Raw genomic sequence first — 26973 nt, 5'->3', positions numbered from 1 at the left:
TGTGACTAAGTGATTAGAGGCAAGAGGTGGCGGGGTGGTTGGGGGGATGGGGGTTGAGGAGGGAGTTAAACATCTGGAATAATTGGAGGGGGCAACCGTCTCGGGAGTCAGTAAGGATGGTGAAATAATGTTGCTGAGTGGAGGAGATGGCAGAGTTAAAACAGATGAGGATGAAAGGCCTCATCCACCTGCTTTAAAAGCCAAGAAAGGCCCCAAGAAACAATTTCCTTCCCAAACCACTGAAAACCATGGAGCTCCCATAGGCTAGTGGCTTCCAATTTTCTGCCCAGGTCCACCTTTGACACCTCTGACTTAATTTTGTAGTTGCACTGGTGCCCAGCAACCAGCATTTCTTTGTCTTCAGACTTGACCCAGATCCAGACTTTTCCTCCTTTTTCCCCCCAGGTCCCACAGGCAATTCCCAGTTCCTCTTCCTTTGTCAGGCAAAGAAGCAACATGGCCTAGGGGATAGAACATGGGCCTGGGAGTTGGAGGTCATGAGTTCTAATCCCACCTCTGCCGCTTGTCAGTTGTGTGACCTTGGGCAAATCACTTCACATCTCTGTGCCTCAGTTCCCTTTTCTGCAAATAAAAATAATAATAATAATAATAACAATTGTGGCATTTGTTAAATGCTTACTATGTGCCAGGCACTGTACTAAGCTCTGGGATGGATACAAGCAAATCAAGCTGGACTTAGTCCGTATCCCACGTGGGGCTCACAGTCTCAATCCCCATTTTACAGATGAGGTAACTGAGGCACAGAGAAGTATAGCATCTGTTCTTCTGTCCTTAGACTGTGAGCCCCATGTGGGACCTGATTATCTTGTACATGCTGTAGAGCTTAGTATAGTGCTTAGTATAGTGAATCCTGTCAGTTCAACCTTCCCAACATCACCAAAATCTGCCCTTTCCTAACCATCCAAACACTTACCACATTAATCCAACCACTTTTCCTATCCTGCCTTGATCACTAGATCAGATTCTTTGCTGATCTCTCTGCCTCTTGTCTCTCCCCACTCCAGTCAATACTTCACTCTGTTGTCTGGATCATTTTTCTACAAAAATACTGAGGCCGTGTTTCCCCACTCCTCGGGAACCTCCAGTGGTTGCCCACCCACCTCTGCATCAAACAGAAACTCCTTACCGTCTTCTCTAAAGCAGTCAATCACCTTACCCCCTCCTACCTCACCTGGCTCTTCTCCTACTCCAACCCAGCCCGACACTTTGCTCCTCTAATGCTAAACTTTCTCTCTGTACCTCGATCTCACCCATCTCTCCACCAACCTTTCACCCATGTCCTGCCTCTGGCCTGGAACACCCTTCCTCTTCATATCCAACAGACAATTACTCTCTGCCCCGTCAAAGTCTTTTCAAAAGCACATCTCCTCCAAGAGGCCTTCCCTGACAAAGCCTTCATTTCCTTTTTCTCCACTCCCTTCTGTGTCGTCCTGACTTACTTCCTTTATTCATCCCCCCTCCCAGCCCCACAGCACTTCTATACACATCTTTAATTTATGTCTTTATATTGATGTCTTTCTCTCCCTGTGAACTGTAAGCTCACTGTGGGCAGGGAATGTGTGTGTTCTTTTGTTGCGTCGTATTCTCCCAAGTGCTTAGTACAGTGCTGTATACATAGTAAGCGCTCAAGAAATATGATTAACTGATCTATAATATTTAATTTAAATAATAATAATGTTGGTATTTATTAACCGCTTACTATGTGCCAAGCACTGTTCTAAGTGCTGGGGGGATACAGGGTAATCAAGGTTGTCCCACGTGGGGCTCACAGTCTTAATCCTCATTTTATAGATGAGGAAACTGAGGCAAGAGAAGTTGAATTGCCCAAAGTCACACAGCTGAAAAGTGGCGGAGTTGGGATTAGAACCCATGACCTCTGACTCCCAAGCCCGTGGTCTTTCCACTGAGCCACACTGTTTCTCATTCAATCGTATTTATTGAGCGCTTACTGGGTGCAGAGCACTATACAAATATGTATATAGGTGAGGTCGAGTGTGGGACAAATATCAAATGCCCAAAGGTCACAGGTCCAAGTGCGTAGACAGTGCAGGGAGAGGACACAGTTTGGGCGGGAAGATAAGGTGTTCAGTTTTGTTCACATTTAGTTTGACGTATCAGTGGGATATCATCATCATCATCAATCATACTTATTGAGCGATGCAGATAGAGATGTCCTGAGGCAGGAGGTGATGTGAAAATGCAGTGAGGGAGAGAGGTCAGGGCAGGAGATGTTGATTTGGGAATCATCCACATAGAGATGGTAGTTGAAGCCATGGGAGTGAATGAGTTGTCCAAGGGAGTGGATGGAGATGGAGAATAGGAGAGGACCCAGAACTGAGCTCTGAGGGACCTCCTAACTGTCAGAGGGTGAGGAGGCAGAAGAGAAGCCAGCTGAAGAAACTGAGAAGGAGCGGTCAGAGAGATAGGAGGAAAACCCAAGTTGGATAAAATTTCAAGGAGAAGGGAGTGGTCTAAAGTGTTGAGGTAGCTGAGGGGTCTAGGAAGGTTAGGATAGAGGCCGTCAGATTTGGTGAGGAGAAGGTCATTGGTGATGCTAGAGAGGGCTGTTTCTGTGGAGTGAAGGGGGAGGAAACCAGATTGGAGGGGAAACAAGGAGGGAATTGGAATAGAGGAAGTGGAGAAAGTGCATGTAAACGACTCTGTCAGGAAGTTTGGAGAGGAATGGTAGCAGGGAGATGGGGTGATAACTGGAGGGAGCCGTGGGGTTGAGGGTTTTTTTTAGGATAGGGATCACACAAGCATGGTTGAAAGCAGTGGGGAAGAAGCCGTTGGAAAGTGAACAGTTGAAGATGGCGGTCGAGGAGGGAAGATGGGAACTGTTACCAGGGAACGTGTCTGCCAACTCTGTTGCACTGTACTCTCCCAAGTGCTTAGTACTCCTCATCCAGTACACACTCAACAAATAATAATAATAATAATTTTGGTATTAAGCACTTACTATGTGTGAGGCACTGTACCAAGTGCTGGGGTAGATACAGACAAGTCAGGTTGGACACCCATTTGGGGCTCACAGTCTCAATCCCCATTTTACAGATAAGGTGACTGAGGCACAGAGAAGTAAAGTGACTTGCCCAACGTCACACAGCAGATAAGTGATGGAGTAGGATTAGAACGCATGATCCGAGTCCCAGGCCATGATCTATCCACTACCGTGCAATGTACTCTCCCAAGCACACGGTATACACTCAATAAATACCATTGAGATGTTTTGTGTTTGTTGGTGCATGATAAATTCCAATCAATCAGTAGTGTTCATAAGCCTTTACTGTGTGCAAAGCACTGTACTAAACATGGGAGAGTACAGTACAGTCGAGATGGTTTATATGATAACAGTAATAATAATAATTGTGGTACTAAGTGCTGGGTTGGATACAGAAGAAACAGCGTGACTCAGTGGAAAGAGCCCTGGCTTTGGAGTCAGAGGTCATGGGTTCAAATCCTGGCTCCGCCAATTGTCAGCTGTGTGACTTTGGGTAAGTCACTTAACTTCTCTGTTCCTCAGTTACCTCATCTGTAAAATGGGGATTAAAACTGGGAGCCCCCCGTTGGACAACCTGATCACCTTGTAACCTCCCCAGTGCATAGAACAGTGCTTTGCACATTGTAAGCGCTTAACAAATACCATTATTATTATTATTATTACTATACAAATAAGCTTGTTGTGGGCAGGCTATATGTCTGTTTATTGTTATCTCATATTCTCCAGAGCACTTAGTACAGTGCCCTGCACACAGTAAGCGCTCAATAAATTCATTCATTTATTCATTCAATCATATTTATTGAGCGCTTACTGTGTGCAGAGCACTGTACTAAGCTCTCAGGAAGTACAAGTCGGCAACATATAGAGACAATCCCCACCCAACAACGGGCTCACAGTCTAGAAGGGGGAGAAAGACAACAAAACAAAACATGTAGACAGGTGTCAAAACCGTCAGAATAAATAGATTTATAGCTATATGCACATCATTAACAAAATAGAGTAGTAAATATGTGCAAGTAAAATAAATAGAGTAATAAATCTGTACAAATATATACAAGTGCTGTGGGGAGGGGAAGGAGGTAGGGCGGGGGGATGGAGAGGAGGAGAGGAAAAAGGGGGCTCAGTGTGGGAAGGCCTCCTGGAGGAGGTGAGCTCTCAGTAGGGCGTTGAAGGGAGGAAGAGAGGAGGTTAGCGGCAGAGGAGCGAAGGGTGCGGGCTGCTCTACATGTTTTGTTTTGTTGTCTGTCTCCCCCTTCTAGGCCGTGAGCCCGTTGTTGGGTAGGGACCGTCTTTATATGTTACCAACTTGTACTTCCCAAGTAAGTGCTCAATAAATACGATTGAATGAATGAATTAATGCTTGGGGCATCGTGCAACTATGTGATTGAATGAATGAATGACAAGTTAAGGAGATCTTCCATAGGGCTCAGTCTAAGGAGGGAGAACAGATATTGAATCCCCATTGTGCAGATGAGGGAGCAGGCACAGAGAAATGAAGTGACTTGCCTAAGGTCACACAGCAGACAACTGGTGGAACCAGTACAATAATCATAATAATAATAATTGTGGTGTTCGTTAAGAGCTGTCTATGTGTCAGGCTGTACTAAGCCCTGAGGTGAATACAAGTAAGTTGGGTTGGACACAGTTCCCGTCCCACCTGGGGCTCAGTCCTAATCCCCATTTTACAGATGAGGTCACTGAGGCCCTAAGAAGTGAAGGGACTTGTCCAAAGCCATGCAGCAGACAAGTGGCGGAGCTGGGGTTAGAACCCAAGACTTTTAAGTCCGTGCTCTTTCTACTAGGCCAATCTGCTTCTCATTATCCTTGCCCTCAAAGAGCTTGCGATCTATCAATCAATCAATCAATCGTATTTATTGAGCACTTACTGTGTGCAGAGCACTGTACTAAGCGCTTGGGAAGTACAAGTTGGCAACATATAGAGACAGTCCCTACCTAACAGTGGGCTCACAGTCTGAAAAGGGGGAGACAGAGAACAAAACCAAACATACTAACAAAATAAAATAAATAGAATAGATATGTGCAAGTAAAATAAATAGATAAATAGAGTAATAAATATGTACAAACATATATACATATATACAGGTATGTACATATATACAGATCTAGTGGCCAGGCCGGCATTGAAATAACTATAGATAGGGGAAGCAGCAGAGTATATGGATTAGTGTATACGTCCTCTGAGGGTTGGGCCAGGTTGAGTATCAAAGTGCTTAAGGGATAGAGGCCTAAGTGCATGAATGACACACAAGGGAGAGAGAATAAGATGGGGAACTAAAAGGTTTATAATTAGGTTAGACATCTTGGAAGCGACATGCTTCTCGTAGACCTTTGAATATAGGGAGAGTCTTGGTCTGTCAGATAAGAGCACGGGCTTTGGAGTCAGAGGTCATGGGTTCAAATCCCGGCTCCACCACACAAAGCTGTGTGACTTTGGGCAAGTCACTTAACTTCTCTGTGCCTCAGTTACCTCATCTGTAAAATGGGGATGAAGACCGTGAGCCCCCCGTAGGACAACCTGATCACCTTGTAACCTCCCCAGCACTTAGAACAGTGCTTTGCACATACTGAGTGCTTAATAAATGCCATCATTATTATTATTATTATTATTATTATTATATATGTGCTGCTGAAAGCTCATTGTGGGCAGGAAACACATCTACCAGCTCTCTCATATTGAATTTTCAGTCAATCAATCATATTTATTAAGCACTTACTGTGTGCAGGACACTGGAATAAGCATTTGGGAAGAGTACAACACATCCCAAGGGACTGTCTCTATATGTTGCCAATTTGTACTTCCCAAGCGCTTAGTACAGTGCTCTGCACATAGTAAGCGCTCAATAAATACGATTGATGATGATGATGATCCCAAGTGCTAGGTACAGTGCCCTGCACATGATGATGATGGCATTTGTTAAGCGCTTACTATGTGCCAGGCACTGTTCTAAGCGCTCGATAAATACGACCGATTTATCGAGGGAGTGGGTGAGTGAAGGCAGGAGGGAGGACAGGAGCAAGGGGTTGACAGTGAGAGACTTGAGATGGAGGTACAGTGAATAGTTTGGAGCTAAGGGTGCGGGCTGGGCCTTAGAGGAAGAGGAGCTTGATTAGGTGCGTTAAGGCCGTTCATAAGGAGTATTGGTCGGTGATCATGTCAGTGGGGTGATAATGGGGCCCATTGGGATTGGAGATAGTAAAATAAAATTCCTAATCAGAACTTTCTTATGCTAATCTTATGCCCAAGTAGATATTGAGGAGGGTGACCTTTTAATTTTCTTAGGGGGAACGTGAAAAAAAATCATAATATTGAAGCTTAACAAATAGAAATTGAATGCACCATTCCCAGAAATGCATATTAGAGTTAGCTATCTTAACCTGTTTGGTGTAGTAAGCAGTTTTACACTCTTTCAGAGTGAAAAATGATGCCTCTTTATTTCCTTCAGACTGGTGTTTTTGAACTATTCAGCCATAAAGAATGATCTAACCTGTGAAGCATTTCCACACCCACTATGGAAAAATCTCCTGCCTACAAACTCCTCTGATTGAGATTCTGCCTCATATCTCCAACTCCAAATTGGGATGATAACTATTTCCCTTCTCTCTAGGATTTTATCATTCCTGGGGTGCTGAAAAAAAGTGAGGCACACTCCACAAAAAGCTCAGTTCCCCAGTCGTCTAGTCCGTTTCACCCAAACTGTAAAATTCAAATCCATAATGTCGTACTGCTTTTGGTTTCTCTCTTTTAAATATCTTAGGTGGGCTATTGCAATATATAATTATGGCTTTTAAAATATATATGTAAAGCATCCAATTTTTCCATTTTGCCGATTTTTTTTCTTAATGCATAATCTCTGCAGGCAGAGAGGGCTGTGTTTCATTATTTTAGCTTGCAACTGTCATTCTAAAACTTTGGAGTGCTCATACTTGAAACAGCTTTCATCTGTAGTGAGCGCAGAGTCTGAAAATTCTTTGTGTGCAGAGCTAGAGAGGAAGAAAAGACGAAGCCCAGGGCAGAGACTTTTCACCTTCGGTGGCTGTAGAAATCCTAGGATGGCAGAGTGGCCTCTTTTCGTACAGAAGAGGCTCAGTGTTTGCAAACACCCAAACCAGAAAGCAACCAGATGCACTTAGAAGGCAGCTTTTCAACACAGAATAGAGATGTTCTGTGGTAAAATTAGCCACAAGTCTTTCACTTTGCTTCTCTGACCCCTCTTCGTGGGCAGGGAACGTATCTACCAACTTTGTCATGGTGTATTCTCCCAAGTGCTTAGAACAGTGCTTGGCACATAGTAAGCACTTAACAAATATCATTATTATTATTACAGTGCTCTTCACACAGCAAGCACACAAGAAATGCCACTGGTTGACTGAAAAACAGATGTCGTCGTTGCCTTGATTTTCGACTGGAGGGCTGTCTCCTTCAGGCCCTTAAACTCTGGATTTCGTTTCCGAGTTCTTTGTGGTTACTGGCTCAGATTAGGTGCCTATTAATGATCAGGACAGCTAAAATGTAAAATCCATCTTCAGGGTCTGGTGGTTTGCCCTTAAGCATTTCTTTTTCCTTCAGAAATATGTTTTCCCCTTTTCCCCGCCTTTGTTCTTGGGGCTTTTCATGGCTTTCTCCGCTCCCCCTTCCCCTTTGTGTTTCCACTACTTCATCTTCATCTCTTTCTTTTTTCCTCCCTCCCTCTATTGGCAGATCCTACTGTTTTGGCTGCTCTTGGCATCAGCAGGGTGCCGGTCAGTCTGTCTAGTCCGATCTGCACCCCAGAGAAGTAAACAATTCATAATCTAATGAGCAGCAATCCAATTTGGTTGAAAAAACAATTGCCGTTCGCACCTAAGACGGGCAGAGATTTACTCACAGTCGCACTGGAGAAGATCTCAATAGATCGGTTGGGATTAGCCAACGTTAGGGTTCCCTAGAAAAGGAGAGAGAAAAATAGGGGTGAAGGGGAGGTGCATTTATAACTGGCCGAAAGCAGGACCTCATTCGAAGAGACAAAGAAAGCATCAAAGCAGTAGAACTAAGAGCTGGGGAAAAGGACTTCCTTTCTGCTTCCCACCCACTCAGAACCCAGGAGTTAAAGGATTCCTCTTCTCCCCACCAAAAGAGAAATTTCAATCTTGTTTTTTTTTTTGTTGGGGTGGAGGGAGTGGTTAAATGATCAGTGTTTGTGAGTGCTGGATTCTCAGTTTTGTAAAAACTAAGCCAGAGACAAGTTGCCAGGGCAGATAAACCACCTCCGAGGAATCGAGTCTATTTTGCTTCGCCTAACTGGAGGCGGTGGGGTGGGCAGTCTTAAAACTTTCATTTAGAAATCTTAGAAAACAGCAATCAGATGCTGTAAGAATTTAGTGACAAAACTTTTGTTTGCCAGGAGCCTGATGTGAACGCTTTTTTCTGAGCACAAAATGGAAGAAGGCAGGATGGAAAGGAAAGGGAGAGAAGAGAGGCAAAGAGGGGTCAAGCAATCAATCGTATTTATTGAGCGTTTACTGTGTGCAGAGCGCTGTACTAAGTGCTTGGGAGAGTACAATAATAATGGTGGTATTTGTTCATTCAATCGTATTTATTGAGCACTTACTGTGTGCAGAGCACTGTACTAAGCACTTGGGAAGTACAAGTTGGCAACATATAGAGACGGTCCCTACCCAACAGTGGGCTCACAGTCTAGAAGAGGGAGACAGAGAACAAAACAAAACATATTAACAAAATAAAATAAATAGAATAAATATGTACAAGTAAAATAAATAGAGTAATAAATACGTACAAACATATGTACATATATACAGGTGCTGTAGGGAAGGCGCTTTGCTTAGCGCTTACTATATGCCAAGCACTGTTCTAAGCACTGAGGTAGATACAAGGTAAGCAGGTTGTCCCGCGTGGAGCTCACAGTCCTAATCCCCATTTTCCAGATGAGGTAACTGAGGCACAGAGAAGCTAAGTGACTTGCCCAAAGTCTCACAGCTGACAAGCGGTGGAGCCAGGATTAGAAGCCACAACCTTCGACTCCCAAGCCTGGCTCTTTCCACTGAGCCACGCTGCTTCTCATAACGGAGTGGGTGGAGAAAGCGAAAGAAAGGTAGAGAAGATACACACACACAAATACACGCACACACACACACAAATACACGCACACGCACGCGTGCCCACACAATCTCAAGCACAAATCTGGTCTATAGTTGCTGCCCCAGCATCGTGCGGTAGCAAAGGCACTTGATTTCCCACAGCAGCCAAAAGGAGAGAGCCACCAGAAGTCGGCAGCGATCTTCCCTGCTGCCATTTTCCCCGACGCTGAAAAACCTCCAACATTAGTTCTGATGTTGAGAAGTCGTGTGGCTCAGTGGAAAGAGCCCAGGCTTGGGAGTCAGAGGTCATGGGTTCTAATCCCAGCACTGCCACTTGTCAGCCGTGTGACTTTGGGCAAGTCACTTCACTTCTCTGGGCCTCAGTTACCTCATCTGTAAAATGGAGATGAGAACTGTGAGCCGCACGTGGGACAACCTGATTAGCTCGTATCTACCCCAGCGCTTGGAGCAGTGCTTGGCACATAGTAAGCGCTTAACAAATGCCATCATTATTATTTATTGTTATGTGACAAAGGCAATCTACTGCAGGAAAACTGAAGGTCCACAGTAGGGGGTGTGGCTGCAGAGTCACCAGCCGTGTAAGCTGTATCTTTTTTTTTCTTTGTGGCATTTGTCGGGTGCTTACTATGTGCCAGGCACTGTACTAAGCACTGGGGTAGATAAAAGATACAATCTGGATGGACACGGTCCATATCCCCCATGGGTCTTAGAGTCTTAATCCCCATTTTACAGATGACGGAACTGACTTGCCCAAGGTCACGCAGCAGACAAGGGCAGAGCTGGGATTAGAACCCAGGTCCTTCTAACGCCCAGGCCCTGCTCTATCCACTAGGCCACACTGCTTCTTGTTTCAGGTCTTCCCCTCATCTGTTCATTCAGTCGTATTTATTGAGCGCTTACTGTGTGCAGAGCACTGTACTAAGCACTTGGGAAGTACAAGTTGGCAACATCTGTTGCCTCTGCACTTGGATCTGTGACCTTTGGGCATCTCATATTCAGCCTACCCTCTACCTCACAACACCGGGTAGGGACCGTGTCTATATGTTGCCAACTTGTACTTCCCAAGCGCTTAGTACAGTGCCCTGCACACAGTAAGAGCTCAATAAATACGATTGAATGAGTGAATCTTTAAATTATATATCTTAAATTACTTATTTATATTACTGTCTGTCTGTGGTCAGGGAATGTGTCAGCTAACTGCACTCTCCCAAGCACTTAGTAATAATAACAATAATAATAATGACATTTATTAAGTGCTTACTATGTGCCAAGCACTGTTCTAAGCACTGGAGTAGATACAAGGTAATCAGGTTGTCCCATGTGGGACTCACAGTCCTTATCCCCATTTTACAGATGAGGGAACTGAGGCACAGAAAATTGAAGTGACTTGCCCAGGGTCACACAGCAGACAAGTGGCAGAGTGGGGATTAGAACCCATGACCTCTGACTACTCTTTCCACTAAGCCACGCTACTTCCCCATATAGTACAGTGCTCTGCACCTAATAAGCACTCAATAAATGCCATTGATTGTTTTTTATTGTTGTACTGTTTATTGTTGTATTGTTCGTTCCCAAGTGCTTAGTACAGTGCTCTGCACACAGTGCTTAATAAATATGAATAAATGAATGAATGAATGATTGACCTAGCTCTTGGGTCCTGCTGGCCTTTGTTTGCGTGACGGGGAAGTAGTCAAAATGTCATGACCATATCACCTAATGTGGGATATCTGGCCACTTTCCACAGATCAATCAATCAATCAATCAATCAATCAATCAATCGTATTTATTGAGCGCTTACTGTGTGCAGAGCACCATACTAAGCGCTCGGGAAGTACAAGTTGGCAACATATAAAGACGGTCCCTACCCAACAGTGGGCTCACAGTCTAGAAGGGGGAGACAGAGAACAAAACCAAACATATTAACAAAATAAAATAAATAGAATAGATATGTACAAGTAAAATAAATAGAGTAATAAATATGTACAAACATATATACATATATACAGGTGCTGTGGGGAAGGGAAGGGAAGGAGGTAAGGCGGGGGAGGATGGAGAGGGGGAGGAGGGGGAGATGATATCGACCATTTATAAACCCGTTTGCAGATGAGGGTCACATAATCAGCTGTGGGGAATTTTCACCACCCCTTCGAGTTCAAACCAGGGGTATGAGGGTGGTGCATGTGAGGGAAGCAGTGTGTCTAATGGAGACAGTGTGGGCCTGGGAGACAGAAGACTTGGATTCTGGTCATCATCATCATCATCATCATCATCAATCGTATTTATTGAGCGCTTACTGTGTGCAGAGCACTGTACTAAGCGCTTGGGAAGTACAAGTTGGTAACATATAGAGACAGTCCCTTCCCAACAGTGGGCTCACAGTCTAAAAGGGGGAGACAGAGAACAAAACCAAACATACTAACAAAATAAAATAAATAGATATGTACAAGTAAAATAAATAAATAGAGTAATAAATATGTACAAACATATATACATATATACAGGTGCTGTGGGGAAGGGAAGGAGGTGAGATGGGGGGATGGAGAGGGGGAGGATGGGGAGAGGAAGGAAAGGGCTCAGTCTGGGAAGGCCTCCTGGAGGAGGTGAGCTCTCAGCAGGGCCTTGAAGGGAGGAAGAGAGCTAGCTTGGCGGATGGGCAGAGGGAGGGCATTCCAGGCCCGGGGGAGGACGTGGGCCGGGGGTCGATGGCAGGACAGGAGAGAACGAGGTACGGTGAGGAGGTTAGCGGCGGAGGAGCGGAGGGTGCGGGCTGGGCTGGAGAAGGAGAGAAGGGAGGTGAGGTAGGAGGGGGCGAGGGGATGGCCAGCCTTGAAGCCCAGGGTGAGGAGTTTCTGCCTGATGCGCAGATTGATTGGGAGCCACTGGAGATTTTTGAGGATTTTTGGTCCTGGCTCTGACTGCTTTGTCCCTTTGTTACTGCTGGGTCATTTACCCTCTCTGGGCTGCAGCTTCCTCATCTGTAAAATGGGAATGATAATGCCCACTTCTCCCCACAGGAACATTGTGAAGCAGCGTGCCTCAGTGGAAAGAGCACGGGCTTTGGATTCAAAAGTCGTAGGTTCGAATCCCGGCTCCGCCACATGTCTGCTGTGTGACCTTGGGCAAGTCACTTAACTTCTCAGAGCCTCAGTTACCTCATCTGTAAAATGGGGATGATGACCGTGAGCCCTGCGCGGGACAACCTGATCACCTTTTATCCCCCCAGTGCTTAGAACAGTGCTTTGCACATAGTAAGCGCTTAACACATGCCATTATTATTATTGTTATTATAGAAAATGAGATATTGACGGCAGAAGCACTTTGGAAAAATGAAAAAGTGCTGTTCGAAAAACACCAAAAGCAGAGAAGCAGCGTGGCTCAGTGGAAAGAGCCCGGGCTTTGGAGTCAGAGGTCATGGGTTCAAATCCCGGCTCCACCAATTGCCAGCTGTGTGACTTTGGGCAAGTCACTTCACTTCTCTGGACCTCAGTTCCCTCATCTGTAAAATGGGGGTTAAGACTGTCAGCCCCCCGTGGGACAACCTGATCACCTTGTATCCCCCCAGCGCTTAGAACAGTGCTTTGCACATAGTAAGCACTTAACAAATACTGTCATTATTATTATTAAACTATGAGACGCTTGATATAATAAAATACCTCTGCTGTTGATTTGAATTCTCAGGTTGTACTGAAATGGTTTCACGTCCACAGCCCCTCTTTTAAATCACAGGTCAAGACGCAGTTGCGTCAGGAAGGTTTTCCCAATTAGCTTCAGCCATTCTTCTCCCTCCCAAGCACAATCCATAACCGTTCCCTCTAGATGGCAGCTCCTTTCTGTGAAGGAAAGAAGGAATTGGCAGAGAGGGCTGCCCGGGCTGAGGACTTGGCATTCTGGGATCCCTTCCTGTTATTTGCCCATCTGGTGACCGCCTTGAAAAGGTGCTGCCCGTCAGAACAATCAATCAATCAATCGTATTTATTGAGCGCTTACTGTCTGCAGAGCACTGTACTAAGCGCTTGGGAAGTACAAGTTGGCAACATATAGAGACAGTCCCTACCCAACGGTGGGCTCACAGTCTAAAACAGTAACCTGGGGAAGTCTGCCGCAGGAAAAAAAGAAAAAAATTGTGATATTCGTTAAGTGCGTACTGTGTGCCAGGCACCGTACTGAGCGATGGGGTGGATACAGGCAAATCGAGTTGGACACAGTCCCTGTCCCGCATGGAGCTCACAGTCTCAATCCCCATTTTTCAGGTGAGGCAACTGAGGCACAGAGAAGTTAAGTGACTTGCCCAAGGTCACTCAGCAATAGGTGATGGCGGAGCCAGGATTAGAACCCCTGACCTCCTGACTCCCAGGTTCATGCTCTATCCACCTTGCCATCTCAGAGTTTGCCCACATTACCCCAGAAGAAAAAAAATGCTAATAATTGTCCAAATAGTTCCATGGGAAGGGGAACTGCTCTTGAGAAAAGATACAGTTTGTATTTGGGGCCTGAGGTAAGCTCCCTAAACTCCTTTAGTTTACTGGACAATTTCCAGCCTGTCACTTTATGTATGTGTTTAATAATAATAATAATAATAATGATGACATTTATTAAGCGCTTACTATGTACAAAGCACTGTTCTAAGCGCTGGAGAGGTTACAAGGTGATCAGGATGTCCCACGGGGGGCTCACAGTCTTAATCTCCATTTTCCAAATGAGGTAACTGAGGCCCAGAGAAGTTAAATGACTTGCCCAAAGTCACATAGCTGACAGTTGGCGGAGCTGGGATGTGAACCCATGACCTCTGACTCCAAAGTCCATGCTCTTTCCACTGAGCCACGCTGATTAAGTTTGTTTGTAAGTTTGTAAGTGTTTGTATGTGTGCGTGTGCACATATGCTATATATATTCTGCCCTGGCCCAGGTCATCATCTCCTATATAATTTAATAAGAGAGCTAACTCCTGAAGGACTGTCTTCCCCTCTAAACTGTCAGCTCACTGCGAGCGGCAAACGTGTCTACCAACTCTGATGTATTATACTCTCCACAAGGGCTTAGTACAGTGCTCAGCACAGAGTAAGTGCTCAATAAATACCATTGATGAGGAAATGCTTTGTTGATGGGTTTCACTACCCTGCGTGCTGCCATTAAGAACCTTTTATATGACGGTGCATTTATTTAGTTTGAAAGCCTCTCTGATCCATCTCTGATCAGGGAGGAGAGCACTTCGATTAAAGCACTGTATCCAAAGAGCAGACAGCAAGGGTACTGTTTTAAAACCCAGTCTGATTGAGATGAGATTAAACTGGAATGATGAGATCATTTTGTAAAATTCCACTCCGTTCCTAACGTCCCTGGACTGTGTTCTTCATAATTTACGGCAAAAGAAACTGAGAAGTTAAAATGCCGGCGTGAGGGAAAGGGAAGTTTTGCACTGTCGTTGTACGAGTGGTAGGTTAATTGAGGCCGTACACATAATTCACTAAATTAGAGCTATTGGCATTTACAGAGAATGAAGAGCTATTAAACTGTCTCATGATTTCTGCAGAGAGTTCACCTCATGCAGGAGTGTGTCCTTAGTTTTCTCTAGGAATTTCACATGCCAAATAATGACTTCAGATTTATGTGCACTACTTCGCAGGCAGGTGTTGATTTTTGTGATAAAAGGACATTATGTGGCAAAAATCGCGGCAAGTTTTTTGCTACCAAAAAAGTGATTAACCTTAAATTGTTGACGCTGACCAAACAAACAAGAGATTTGAGGTCACTGTAGCCTGTGAGATGTCCTTTCCCCAGGATGAGGTGAGCATATTTTGCAAAGCGTGAAGTTGAACGGGGGCAGGGCCAGTGTCTGAGATGAAGAAGGAATAAAAGGTTAGGAAGAGAGGGAGAGACAGGGAAGAGAGAGAGAAACAGAGAGAGGGAGGGAAAAAAAGAGGACCTTGGCCAGAGGTCTTAGACTCTAAATGTGGCTCTGCCATTTGCCTGCTGTGTGGCCTTGGGCAAGTCATTTAACTTCTCTGTGCCTCAGTTACCTCATCTGTAAAATGAGGAAGATCAATCAATTGATCCTATTTTGTTCATTCAATCGTATTTATTGAGTGCTTACTATGTGCAGAGCACTGTAATAATAATAATAATAATGGCATTTGTTTCTTTGGGTTTTTTTAATGGCATTTATTAAGCACTTACTATGTGCAAAGCACTGTTCTAAGCGCTGGGGAGGTTACAAGGTGATCAAGTTGTCCCACGTGGGGCTCACAGTATTAATCCACATTTTACAGATGAGGTAACTGAGGCACAGAGAAGCTAAGTAACTTGCCCAAAGTCACACAGCTGACAAGTGGCGGAGCCGGGATTTGAACCCATGACCTCTGACTCCAAAGCCCATGCTCTTTCCACTGAGCCACGCTGCTTCTCTAAAAGAAGAGGTGGAGATGACGGGGATCGAACCCGGGACCTCATACATGCGAAGCATGCGCTCTACCACTGAGCTACATCCCCACTTACTGTGTGGCAAGCATTGTTCTAAGCGCTGGGGAGGATACAAGGGGATCAGGATGTCCCAAGGGGGGCTCACAGTCCTAATCCCCATTTTACAGATGAGGGAACTGAGGCCCAGAGAAGTGAAGTGACTTGCCCAAAGTGACACAGCTGTCCAGCGGCGGAGATGGGATTTGAACCCATGACCTCTGACTCCAAAGCCCGGGCTCTTTTCACGGAGCCACGCTGCTTCTCACCGTACTAAGCACTTGTGAGCACTTACCATGTGCAGAGCACTGTTCTGATTAAATACCTATTCTCCCTCCTTCCCTCTTAGACCGTAAACACACGTGGGACAGGGACTGTGTCCAATCTGATTATATATCTGTAAAGTATTTCTTTATACTAATGTCTAGCTCCCCCTCCAGACTGTAAACTCATTGTAGGCAGGGCAGGGATTGTGTCTGCTTATTATTCTATCGTACTCTCCCAAGTGCTTAGTACGTGCTTTGCACGCAGTAAATCCTCAATAAATACGATTGAATGAATGATTCAATGAGTATTGCATCTACCTCAGCTCTGAGTACAGTGCTTGGCATATAAATAAGCGCTTAACAAATGCCACAATTATTATTATTATTGGTAGATTTGGTGCCTCACTTTCCGCTTTCCACCGTGCTACTGCTTCCCCTGCTTCCCCCATGTCAGCTGTGATTTCTAAAGTCATTTCTCTCCCCCTTTTAGACTGTGAGCCCACTGTTGGGTAGGGACTGTCTCTATATGTTGCCAATTTGTACTTCCCAAGCGCTTAGTACAGTGCTCTGCACATAGTAAGCGCTCAATAAATACGATTGATGATGATTGATGATTTCTGCTCGTTGTGGGCAGGTTGTTGTATTGACTCTCCCAAGCGCTTAGTCCAGTTCTCTTCACACAGTGAGCACTCAATCAATACAGTTGAATAAATAAATGAATTCAGGTCCTGGAAGTGGGGATGGAATGGACCCCAGAGGATCTGACCAGCCCCACGGGCAAAGAAAAGTGGGGAAGGGCATTTCACAGCCATGGCCTCCCCTGCTGCCTTCCCAGACTGAGCCCCCTCCTTCCTCCCCCCTCCTCCCCATCCCCATCCTCCCCACCTTACCTCCTTCCCCTCCCCACAGCACCTGTATATATGTATATATGTTTGTACGTATTTATTACTCTATTTATTTATTTATTTTATTTGTACAAATTTATTCTATTTATTTTATTTGGTTAATATGTTTTGTTGTCTGTCTCCCCCTTCTAGACTCTGAGCCCACTGTTGGGTAGGGACCGTCTGTATTTGTTGCCAACTTGTACTTCCCAAGCGCTTAGTACAGTGCTCTGCACACAGTAAGCGCACAATAAATACGATTGAATGAATGAATGAATGAATGAATGCTGCTGCTGCCCAGCCAATGGGAGACAGCGGTGAGGCCATATTTTGGGCAACGAGACCGTCATCTAAACTGTTGGCTCACTGTGGGCAGGGGATGTGTCTACCAACTCCATAATATTGTACTCTCCCAAGCGCTTAGTCCAGTGCTCTGCACACATTTAGCACTCCAGAAATACCATTGAATGATTGATTGATCAGAATTTCAGGACTTGGTGACCAAATGAGGACTTCTAGTCACTATTATTATCGTAGTGTACTCTCTTATTGTATTGTAATAATAATAATAATGATGATGGTATTTGTTAAGCACTTACTATGTGCCAAGCACTATTCTAAGTGCTGGGGTAGATGCAAGGTAATCAGGTTGGACACAGTCCCTGTCCCACATGGGGCTGTCTCAATCCCCATTTTATAGATGGAACTGAGGAACAGAGAATAATAATAATAATGATGGTATTTGTTAAGCGCTTACTTGGTGCCAAGCACTGTTCTAAGCGCTGGGGTAGATATCAGGAAATCAGGTTGTCCCATGTGTGGTTCACAGTCTTAATCCCCATTTTACAGATGAGGGAACTGAGGCACAGAGAACTTAAGTGACTTGCCCAGAGCAGACAAGCAGCAGAGCCAGGATTAGAACCCATGACCTCTGAATCCCAAGCCCATGCTCTTGGCACTACATCATACTGCTTCTCTGCTTCTCCTTCTCTTGTACTCTCCCACACTTAGTACAGTGCTCTGCACACAGTAAGTGCTCAGTAAATACAGTTGAATGAGTGAATGAATACATCAGACTGTGAGCTCATCACGGGCAGGGAATGCATCTAACAACTATTGGATTGTACTGTAGTACAGTGCTCTGCAGTCAGTAAGCACTCAAGCCATTCTTCACAAGCCTATAACCTTGGCTTATTCTTGACTCCTCTCTCTCATTCAACCCACATATTCAATCCCTCACTAAATCCTGTCGGTCCCACCTTCACAACATCGCTAAAATCCGCCCTTTCCTTTCCATCCAAACTGGTACCACATTAATCCAATCGCTTATCCTGTCCCGCCTTGATTACTGTAACAGGCTCCTTGTTGACCACCGAGCCACCTGTCTCTCCCCACTCCAGGCCATACTTTTCACTGCTGCCCGGATCATTTTTCTACAAAAATGTTCAGGCCGTTTCCCCACTCCTCAAGAAACTTCTTTGTTGCCCATCCACGTCCACATCAATAGAAATTTCTCAGCATTGGCTTTAAAGCCGTCAATCACTTTGCCCCCTCCTAACTCACCTCGCTATTCTCCATCTACAACCCAGCCCGCACACTTCTCTCCTCTAACCCTCTCACTGTGCCTCGATCTCATCTAGCTCGCCACATACCTCTCACCCGCATCCTGCCTCTCGCCTGGAACACCCTTCCTCCTCATATCCAACATACAATTACTGTCCCGCCCTTCAAAGCCTGATTGAAGGCACGTCTCCTCCAAGAGGCCTTCCCTGATTAAGCCCTCTTTTCCTTTTCTTCCATTCCCTTCTGCATCGTCCTGACTTGCCCCCTTTATTTATCCCCCAACTCCACAGTACTTATGTACACATCTGTAATTTATTTATATTAATGTCTCTCTCCCCCTCGAGACTGTAAGCTCGCTGTGTGCAGAAAATGCATCTGTTATACCATACTCTCCTAAACGCTTAGTATAGTGCTCTGCACACGGTAAGAGATCAGTAAATATAATTGACTGACTGAGCCCAGTAAATACCATCGAACAGTGGATCAAACTGTCCTAGTTCCAAGGTCTCCAAGGTCTGGAGAGCCGTCACCGTGGGGTACCAGGAGATGAGGGTGACCACTAGAGAGTCCGAGACCACCCACTATTTCTTCTGCCCCTTCCCTTATTCCAGCTCTCCCTAAGGCTCTTCCCATGTGGATTCCCGCGTGGATGTGTTTAGATGTATAGGATGCCATGGGGGTTCAATCAATCAATCATTCAATCATATTTATTGAGCGCTTACTGTGTTCAGAGCACTGTACTAAGCGCTTGGGAAGTACAAGTTGGCAACATATAGAGACAGTCCCTACCCAACAGTGGGCTCACAGTCTAGAAGGGGGAGACAGAGAACAAAACCAAACATATTAACAAAATAAAATAAATAGAATAGATATGTACAAGTAAAATAAATAAATAAATAGAGTAATAAATATGTACAAACATATATACATATATACAGGTGCTGTGGGGAAGGGAAGGAGGTAAGACGGAGGGATGGAGAGGGGGACGAGGGGGAGAGGAAGGAGGGGGCTCAGTCTGGGAAGGCCTCCTGGAGGAGGTGAGCTCTCAGCAGGGCCTTGAAGGGAGGAAGAGAGCTAGCTTGGCGGAGGGGCAGAGGGAGGGCATTCCAGGCCAGGGGGATGACGTGGGCAGGGGATCGACGGCGGGACAGGCGAGAACGAGGCACGGTGAAGAGATTAGCGGCAGAGGAGCGGAGGGTGCGGGCTGGGCTGAAAGTTATTGCACTAAGCTATTTTTTCCTTCCAGACAGCTATCATTTTTGTCCTGTTAGATCTTCCAAAAAGCATTTGCTCTAAGTGGACTGGGCCTTTTGTTTCATACTGATGGTGTTTTCCATTCCTGTTTTGTTACAAACCGTCCCGCGGCCCTTGCCTCAGTGTGTTGGTTCTGGTTGCAGAGTGGGCATCAGGCCTTCTGTATCCCAGTTCCTCACTGAGTTGTATCATATGAAGGATGTAGGATTCATTGCTCGTTCCAGTGAGGCCAGGCAGCAACAGGATGGTGGGTCTGGTGCTGGCATCCGAAAAGCTCGCGCTGCTCTCATTATCAAACCAGTCCAGAGAAATCTGTCCTCCGTCGCTGGTTTTAATAAGCTCATTCCTGTACAGGACCTGAGGCTTGACAGTGATGAAACGTCTTAAAAAGAGGATAGATGGAGAAGGAGTGAGACACACAGAAAGTTGTGAAACAGTGGCTGGAATCACACCTTCCCAGACAAAGCTCTTTATTCCTATCCACTTTCCCCTCTGCATTCACCAAGAACTTGGCTTTGTACCAAATTCTCATCCCAGCCCTGCAATACTTTTGTAAATATTCCCATATTCTACTTTTTCCCGTATCCCTAATCTGTTTTAAGTGCACATCTCCCCTGTAGACTGTAAGCTCCTTGTGGGCAGGGAACATGTCTACCAACTCTGTTGTATTGTACTTTCCCAAGCACTTAGTAAATAATAATAATGATGGGATTTGTTAAGCACTTACGATATGCCAAGCACTGTTCTAAGCCCTGAGGTAGATACAAGGTAATCAGGTTGTCCCACGTGGGACTCACAGCCTTGTTCCCCATTTTACAGATGAGGTGACTGAGGCACAGAGAAGTAACTTGCCCAAGGTCACACAGAAGACAGGTGGCGGAGCTGGGATTAGAACTCATGACCTCTGACTCCCGAGCCCGTGTTCTTTCCACTAATCAGTCAATCAATCAATCAATCGTATTTATACTAAGCCACGGTGCTTCTCTAGTACAGTGCTCTGTCACAGTAAATGCTCAATAAATACCATTTCTTGATCAGGACTTTTATTGTTACGTCATGGCAAGTGAGAAAAAGACTGTTAAGAAAATGGTTCCAGGCAGCTAAGCCCTTTAAGGTAAAAGTTCATGTCTTTTACTTCTTGTAAGCTCATTATGGGCAGGGAACCCGTCTGCTAATTCTGTGGTGTTGTTCTCTCCCAAGCGCTTAGTACTGTGGTCTGCATATAGTAAGCACCCAATAAATACCATTGATTGATTGATTGTTTTAGTTTGTTTCCCCAAGTTCTTAGGACAGTGCTCCGCTCACAGTAAGTGATCAGTTAATGTTGTTGATGATGATGGGGGCGATTGCTTTCATCCCAATGGGAAGGCTGATTTAATGTGAGTGAAATTTTCTGTGTCTCTCTCTGCCTCTCCATATTCGTCTCTCCAGAACAAAGGAGATTTGCCTAGAATCCCACATCAGGAGATTCTTGTGGTTTAAGAATTCTGGAATGAGAGGTCCCTGCCGAAAAACACTTCAGTTCTCATGCACAAATTGAGTGCAAACAGGCACTGTAAAATGATGTCCGTAAAAGTAAAAAATATTGCTACCCAGGCCGACAGCAGAGACAGCTGTTTAATATTTAAGTGCATGTAGAAGGAAGGGAGTATCATGGTTTGGTCACCGTGAAAATATCATTTGCCAATTTAACACAAAAGAATTGGCCAGTTAATAGGCAGATCTATACAAAAATCCAAGAGTTACATAACACCTCTGAATCCAAGCCAATTTTTCCCGTTTAAGAAGACACTCCCTATTCTTTTGAAAGCGTTAACTATTTTTCCACCTTCCACTTTATAAAGCTGTCCTAACCCAGTGTAAGCCAGTGGCATGTTGAAAATCTGTTCCCAATTTCCGTATTCCATCTTTAAAACAATTCTATCTGCCGGTATTGAACCCTTAACCCAAGCCTCGGTGGAACAGTCTGCCCATGAGCCAGCCTGCTTCCAGTAACATCAGACCAGATAAAACAAATCTGTGCAAACGCGACCGAGCCTGTTAGCAAGTCCACGGGGGTTCTCGGGAGATCCTACTTTTAACACGAGACTCGGAGGAAACAAATAGAAAAGAAACAAGATGACGACGAAAAACCACATGCCTAATATCATTTCCGAGTCTCGCATATGCCACGCGGAAAGGAAAAAGGATCGGTCGGACAGGAAGCTGATACCTTGACCATTTGATCTAGAGTACAGGATGTGCAAAAGACTCGATTTCCTCAGCTGAAACTTGTCGACGTCAGAAAGGGCAAATAAAAGTTCAGTTCATTCTATGGGAGTAGCAATGGTGGTATTTGTTAAGCGCTTACTATGTGCCAAGCACTGTTCTTAGCTCTGAGGTAGAGATATGGTAATCAGGTTGTCCCATATGGAGATCACAGTCTTTAATCCCCATTTTACAAATGAGGTAACTGAGGCACAGAGAAGTGACTTGTCACACAGCTGACAAGTGGCAGAGCCGCGATTAGAACTCACGACCTCTGACTCCCAAGCCTGTGCTTTTTTTTGGTGACTATTCTCAGAGTATTTGCTCTACCCATTTCTGCAAAAGGATTTCAGTTTTTTGGACACAGGGAAGAGGGGCTCGAAGGAAGTGGGATCCTATCTCAGGATTGGTGCTGGCCTGCTTTCTGCATCCTCTTTTCTCAGGCCCGCAACGGCAGATTTGAACATTCTCTCCCAATCAGTTTAGATCAGTGCCATTTCTACAGTAGAGACAGGCTTATAGCCTGTAACAATATTGTTACAATATTGTTACAATATTGTTATTATGTAACAATAATAGGCTGTGACTTCTAGAATAGACTTCTAGACTGTGAGCCCGCTGTTGGGTAGGGACTGTCTCTATATGTTGCCAACTTGGACTTCCCAAGTGCTTAGTACAGTGCTGTGCACACAGTAAGCACTCAATAAATACGATTGATTGAATGAATGAATGAATGAATAATATTATTATGGTTTTTGTTATTCATGCATTCAGTCATATTTATTGAGCGCCTCCTGTGTGTAGACACTGTATTAAAGAATGAATAAATAAATGAAAGATGAAATAACTGGAATACATCCCATCTGCTTTGACCCTAAAGGATGGTTCTACACAAATACAGAGCCACCACTCCCAACTCAGTCCCAACCCCAGACTTCCATTCAACTTTCAGAATACCCATTTTATTTCTGGCAGGCTTGCTTTTGTCGTTAACCATGTGTTTCCTGTCCAGTACTAGAGTCTCTTTATCAGAACAGAAGCTGGACTGAGCCCCTTCCTCTCCCCCTCGTCTCCCTCTCCATCCCCCCCATCTTACCTCCTTCCCTTCCCCACAGCACCTGTATATATGTATATATGTTTGTACATATTTATTACTCTATTTATTTATTTATTTTACTTGTACATATCTATTCTATTTATTTTATTTTGTTAGTATGTTTGGTTTTGTTCTCTGTCTCCCCCTTTTAGACTGTGAGCCCACTGTTGGGTAGGGACTGTCTCTATATGTTGCCAACTTGTACTTCCCAAGCGCCTAGTACAGTGCTCTGCACACAGTAAGCGCTCAATAAATACGATTGATTGATTGATTGATTATGAAGATGTAGATTCCTAGTCCATTAGTCAATCTCTAGTATTTATTGAGTGCTTAGTGCTTGAAAGGAACGTCTGTTGCCCTTACTTAAAAGGACTTCGCCCTCTCAGGGTCGCACTTGGAGAGTTTCCAGTCCTCTACCAGTCTCGGCTACGGGAGGGAGAGTCAAGCAGAGGCCTGTCCCTTCCATTCCTAGCTTGGCCAGTGGCTAGCGAGTGGAAGGCCATCGGCTACAAGCCAAAACTCCCCCGTGCTGGGCAGCAGCGGCACGGGAGAGAGTCGAGTTGACTGTGCAGAAGGAGGCCATGGTAAACCACTTCCAGATTTTTCCCAAGAAAACTCTGTGGATCCACTACCAGAACGATTGCAGATGGAGGTGGGGCCTTCTGAGAGACATGATGATGATGATGGTATGTGTTAAGCACTTACTTTGTGCCACGTATTGTTCTAAGCGCTTGGGTAGATACAAGGTCATCAGGTTGTCCCACGGAGGGCTCACAGTCTTCATCCCCATTTTGCGGATGAGGGAACTGAGGCCCAGAGAAGTGAAGCGACTTGCCCAAAGTCACAGAGCAGACAAGTGGCAGAGGTGGGATTAGAACCCATGACCGCTGACTCCCAAGCCCGGGCTCTTTCCACTAAGCCAGGCTGCTTTGTCTGTGGCGTCGTAGGGACCGTCTCTATATGTTGCCAGCTTGTACTTCCCAAGCGTTTAATACAGTGCTCTGCACACAGTAAGCGCTCAATAAATACGATTGATTGGCGTTGCTATGGGTCGGACACGACTCAACAGCATAAGACAACAAATAACAACAAAAGGAACTCACCTGCCCCTCTCTCCTCTTTCCTGCCCTTCTAGGTCAATGGTGTTTATTGAGCACTTACTCTGTCACTGTGCAGAGCACTGTACTAAGCACTTGGGAGAGTATAACGCATCAGAATTAGCAGACACGTTCTCTGCCCACAACCAGCGTACAGTCTAGAGGGTAGGGACCGTCTCTATATGTTGCCAACTTGTACTTCCCAAGTGCTTAGTACAGTGCTCTGCACACAGTAAGCGTTCAATAAATACGATTGAATGAATGAATAGAGGCAGAGTCGGCCTTTTTCTTCTTCCTCAGTGCTGCTCTTATCACCCTATTTGTTAATCCAGTCAACCTCAGATTTGTTAATTAATTAACTAATGATGACATTTGTTAAGCGCTATGTGTAAAGCACTGTTCTAAGCACTGTGGGGATACAAGGTGATCAGGTTGTCCCACGTGGGGCTCACAGTCTTAATCCCCATTTTACAGATGAGGTAACCGAGGCTCAGAGAAGTTAAGTGACTTGCCCAAGGTCACACAGCGGACATGTGGCGGGGTTGTTAATCTAGTCAACCTTCAGAGCACATCACAGTCTCCTCCTTTCTCCAAGTACCATCGTGGACTGCAGTCACCCTCTAGATCCACCTCCTGCTCGTTAAGCGCTTAGCACAGTGCTCCGCACACAGTAAGTGCTCAATAAATGATTGAATGAATGAGTTGATGCCTCGCTTGCCTTTTCTCCCTCTCGTCAGTGTCCACATCGATGACCTCTGGATCCTTCTGGCTCTTCCGTCAATCAATATCAGTCACTCTTGAGTGCTCACCGTGTTCAGGGCTCTGTACTAAGCACTCGGGAGACTACAATCGAACAATATAACATAGTTGGTAGTCACGTTCCCTGCCCGCAACGAACATACCGATAAAGAGATGCTAAGTAATCAGCCAAGACTCATAGAGAAGCAGTGTGGCTGGCCTTGGGGAAAAGCATAGGGCTGGGAGATAGAGGACCCGATTCGGATTCCGATCCCGGCTGGATTCCATCAGTTGGCTGCTGTGGAAGCTTGGGCAAATCATATACTGGATAGAGCACGGCCCTGGGAATCAGAAGGACATGGGTTCAAATCCCGGCTCCACCACACGTCTGCTGTGTGACGGTGGGCAAGTCACTTCACTTCTCCGGGCCTCAGTTACCTCATCTGAGAAGCAGCGTGGCTCGGTGGAAAGAGCCCGGGCTTTGGAGTCAGAGGTCATGGGTTCAAATCCCGGCTCCGCCACCTGTCAGCTGTGTGACTTTGGGCAAGTCACTTCACTTCTCTGGGCCTCAGTTACCTCATCTGGAAAATGGGGATTAAGACTGTGAGCCCCACGTGGGACAACCTGATCACCTTGTAACCTCCCCAACGCTTAGAACAGTGCTTGGCACATAGTAAGCACTTAATAATAATAATAATTATTATTATATCCCCACAGCACCTGTATATATGTATATATGTTTGTACATATTTATTACTCTATTTATTTATTTTACTTGTACATATCTATTCTATTTATTTTATTTTGTTAGTATGTTTGGTTTTGTTCTCTGTCTCCCCCTTTTAGACTGTGAGCCCACTGTTGGGTAGGGACTGTCTCTATATGTTGCCAACTTGTACTTCCCAAGCGCTTAGTACAGTGCCCTGCACACAGTAAGCGCTCAATAAATACGATTGATGATGATGATGATGAATAATGATGATGGCATTTATTAAGTGCTTACTATGTGCCAAGTACTGTTCTAAGGGCTGGATAAATGCCATCATTATTATTATTACCTATCAAATGGGGATTGAGAGTGTCAGCCCCATCAGTGTTTACAACAGTTCTTAGCACATAGTAAGCACTTAACAAATGCCATCATCATCATCATGCGGGACAAGGACTGCATCCAACCAGATTAATTTAGGACAGTGCTCGGCACATAGCGCTTAACAAGTACCATAATTATCATTATTGTTATTATTAACTTCTCTGTGCCTCAATTACCTCATCTCTAAAATAGGGATTAAACCCCACGTGGGACATGGACTATGTCAAATCTGATTATATTGTACCTACCCCAGTGCACATAATAAGCATTTAAATACCCCCCCAATATTTTTCAGGGGTACATATCTATGCCTGTCTCCCCCCTTTTAGACAGTGAGTCCATTTTGGGCAGTGATTGTCTCTACTTGTTGCTGGATTGTACTTTGCAAGCGCTTAGTACAGTGCTCTGCACACAGTGAGCTCTCAATAAATACAATTGAATGAATGAATGAATGCTCTGTATACATTTGTCCATCTAGTGTTTATCAGTTTATGTTCAACTGATCTTTGATAGTCTTACGTTGTAAACACCTTAGGGCAGAGACGACATCTTGGTGCTACTGAATAAGGTAATATTTCCAAATAAATTATTGTATTCCATTACACAGTAGACATTCTTATATGTTTTTGCTGGCAAGGTTGAGACTAGTCAGTGTCATAGTGCTACTATTTCAAAAGTGGATAGTGTGCTGGGAGAATGACAGGCAAGATCCAGGAAGTAATCCTTTTTGTTATTCTTGGCATCAGACAATTTCTTGTAAATTACTGTGACCTATTTTCATTCATTCATTCAATCAAATTTGTTCATTCAGTCATTCAATCATATTTGTTGAGCGCTTACTTAAATGTGCAGAGCACTGTACTAAACGCTTGGGAAGTACAAGTCAATATAGAGACGGTCTGCACCCAACAATGGGCTCACAGTCTAGAAGGGGGAGACAGACAACAAAACAAATCATGTAGACAATTGCAGAGCGCTGTACTGAGCGTTTGGGAAAGCAGCAATAGAGACAATCCCTGCCTATTTTGGGTTATGAAGAAATAGGTCAAATTCCAGAGACTAGCAGGAAAAATGATTAAAGGGTTAGAAAGATTACTGTGAGCCCGCTGTTGGGTAGGGACCGTCTCTATATGTTGCCAACTTG

At 44.9% G+C, this 26973-nt stretch overlaps 1 protein-coding gene and 2 non-coding genes across 3 annotated transcripts in view; 2 read left to right on the top strand and 1 right to left on the bottom strand.

Moving 5' to 3' along the window:
* ALG14 (ALG14 UDP-N-acetylglucosaminyltransferase subunit) overlaps positions 1–26973 on the top strand; it is a 135552-nt gene that overhangs the window by 103317 nt on the left and 5262 nt on the right. The window lies entirely within an intron of this gene.
* On the bottom strand, positions 15553–15624 carry TRNAA-CGC. The gene has a single exon. It is a non-coding gene; the product is annotated as a tRNA-Ala (tRNA).
* On the top strand, positions 23278–23415 carry LOC119927985. Its single transcript, XR_005450947.1, has one exon. It is a non-coding gene; the product is annotated as a small nucleolar RNA SNORA7 (small nucleolar RNA).

This window comes from Tachyglossus aculeatus, chromosome 4, assembly GCF_015852505.1.
Source record: "Tachyglossus aculeatus isolate mTacAcu1 chromosome 4, mTacAcu1.pri, whole genome shotgun sequence".
NCBI classification, from domain to species: domain Eukaryota; kingdom Metazoa; phylum Chordata; class Mammalia; order Monotremata; family Tachyglossidae; genus Tachyglossus; species Tachyglossus aculeatus.
Note: the sequence above shows the minus strand (reverse complement) of the source record. Positions and strands in the feature narration are given on the sequence as shown.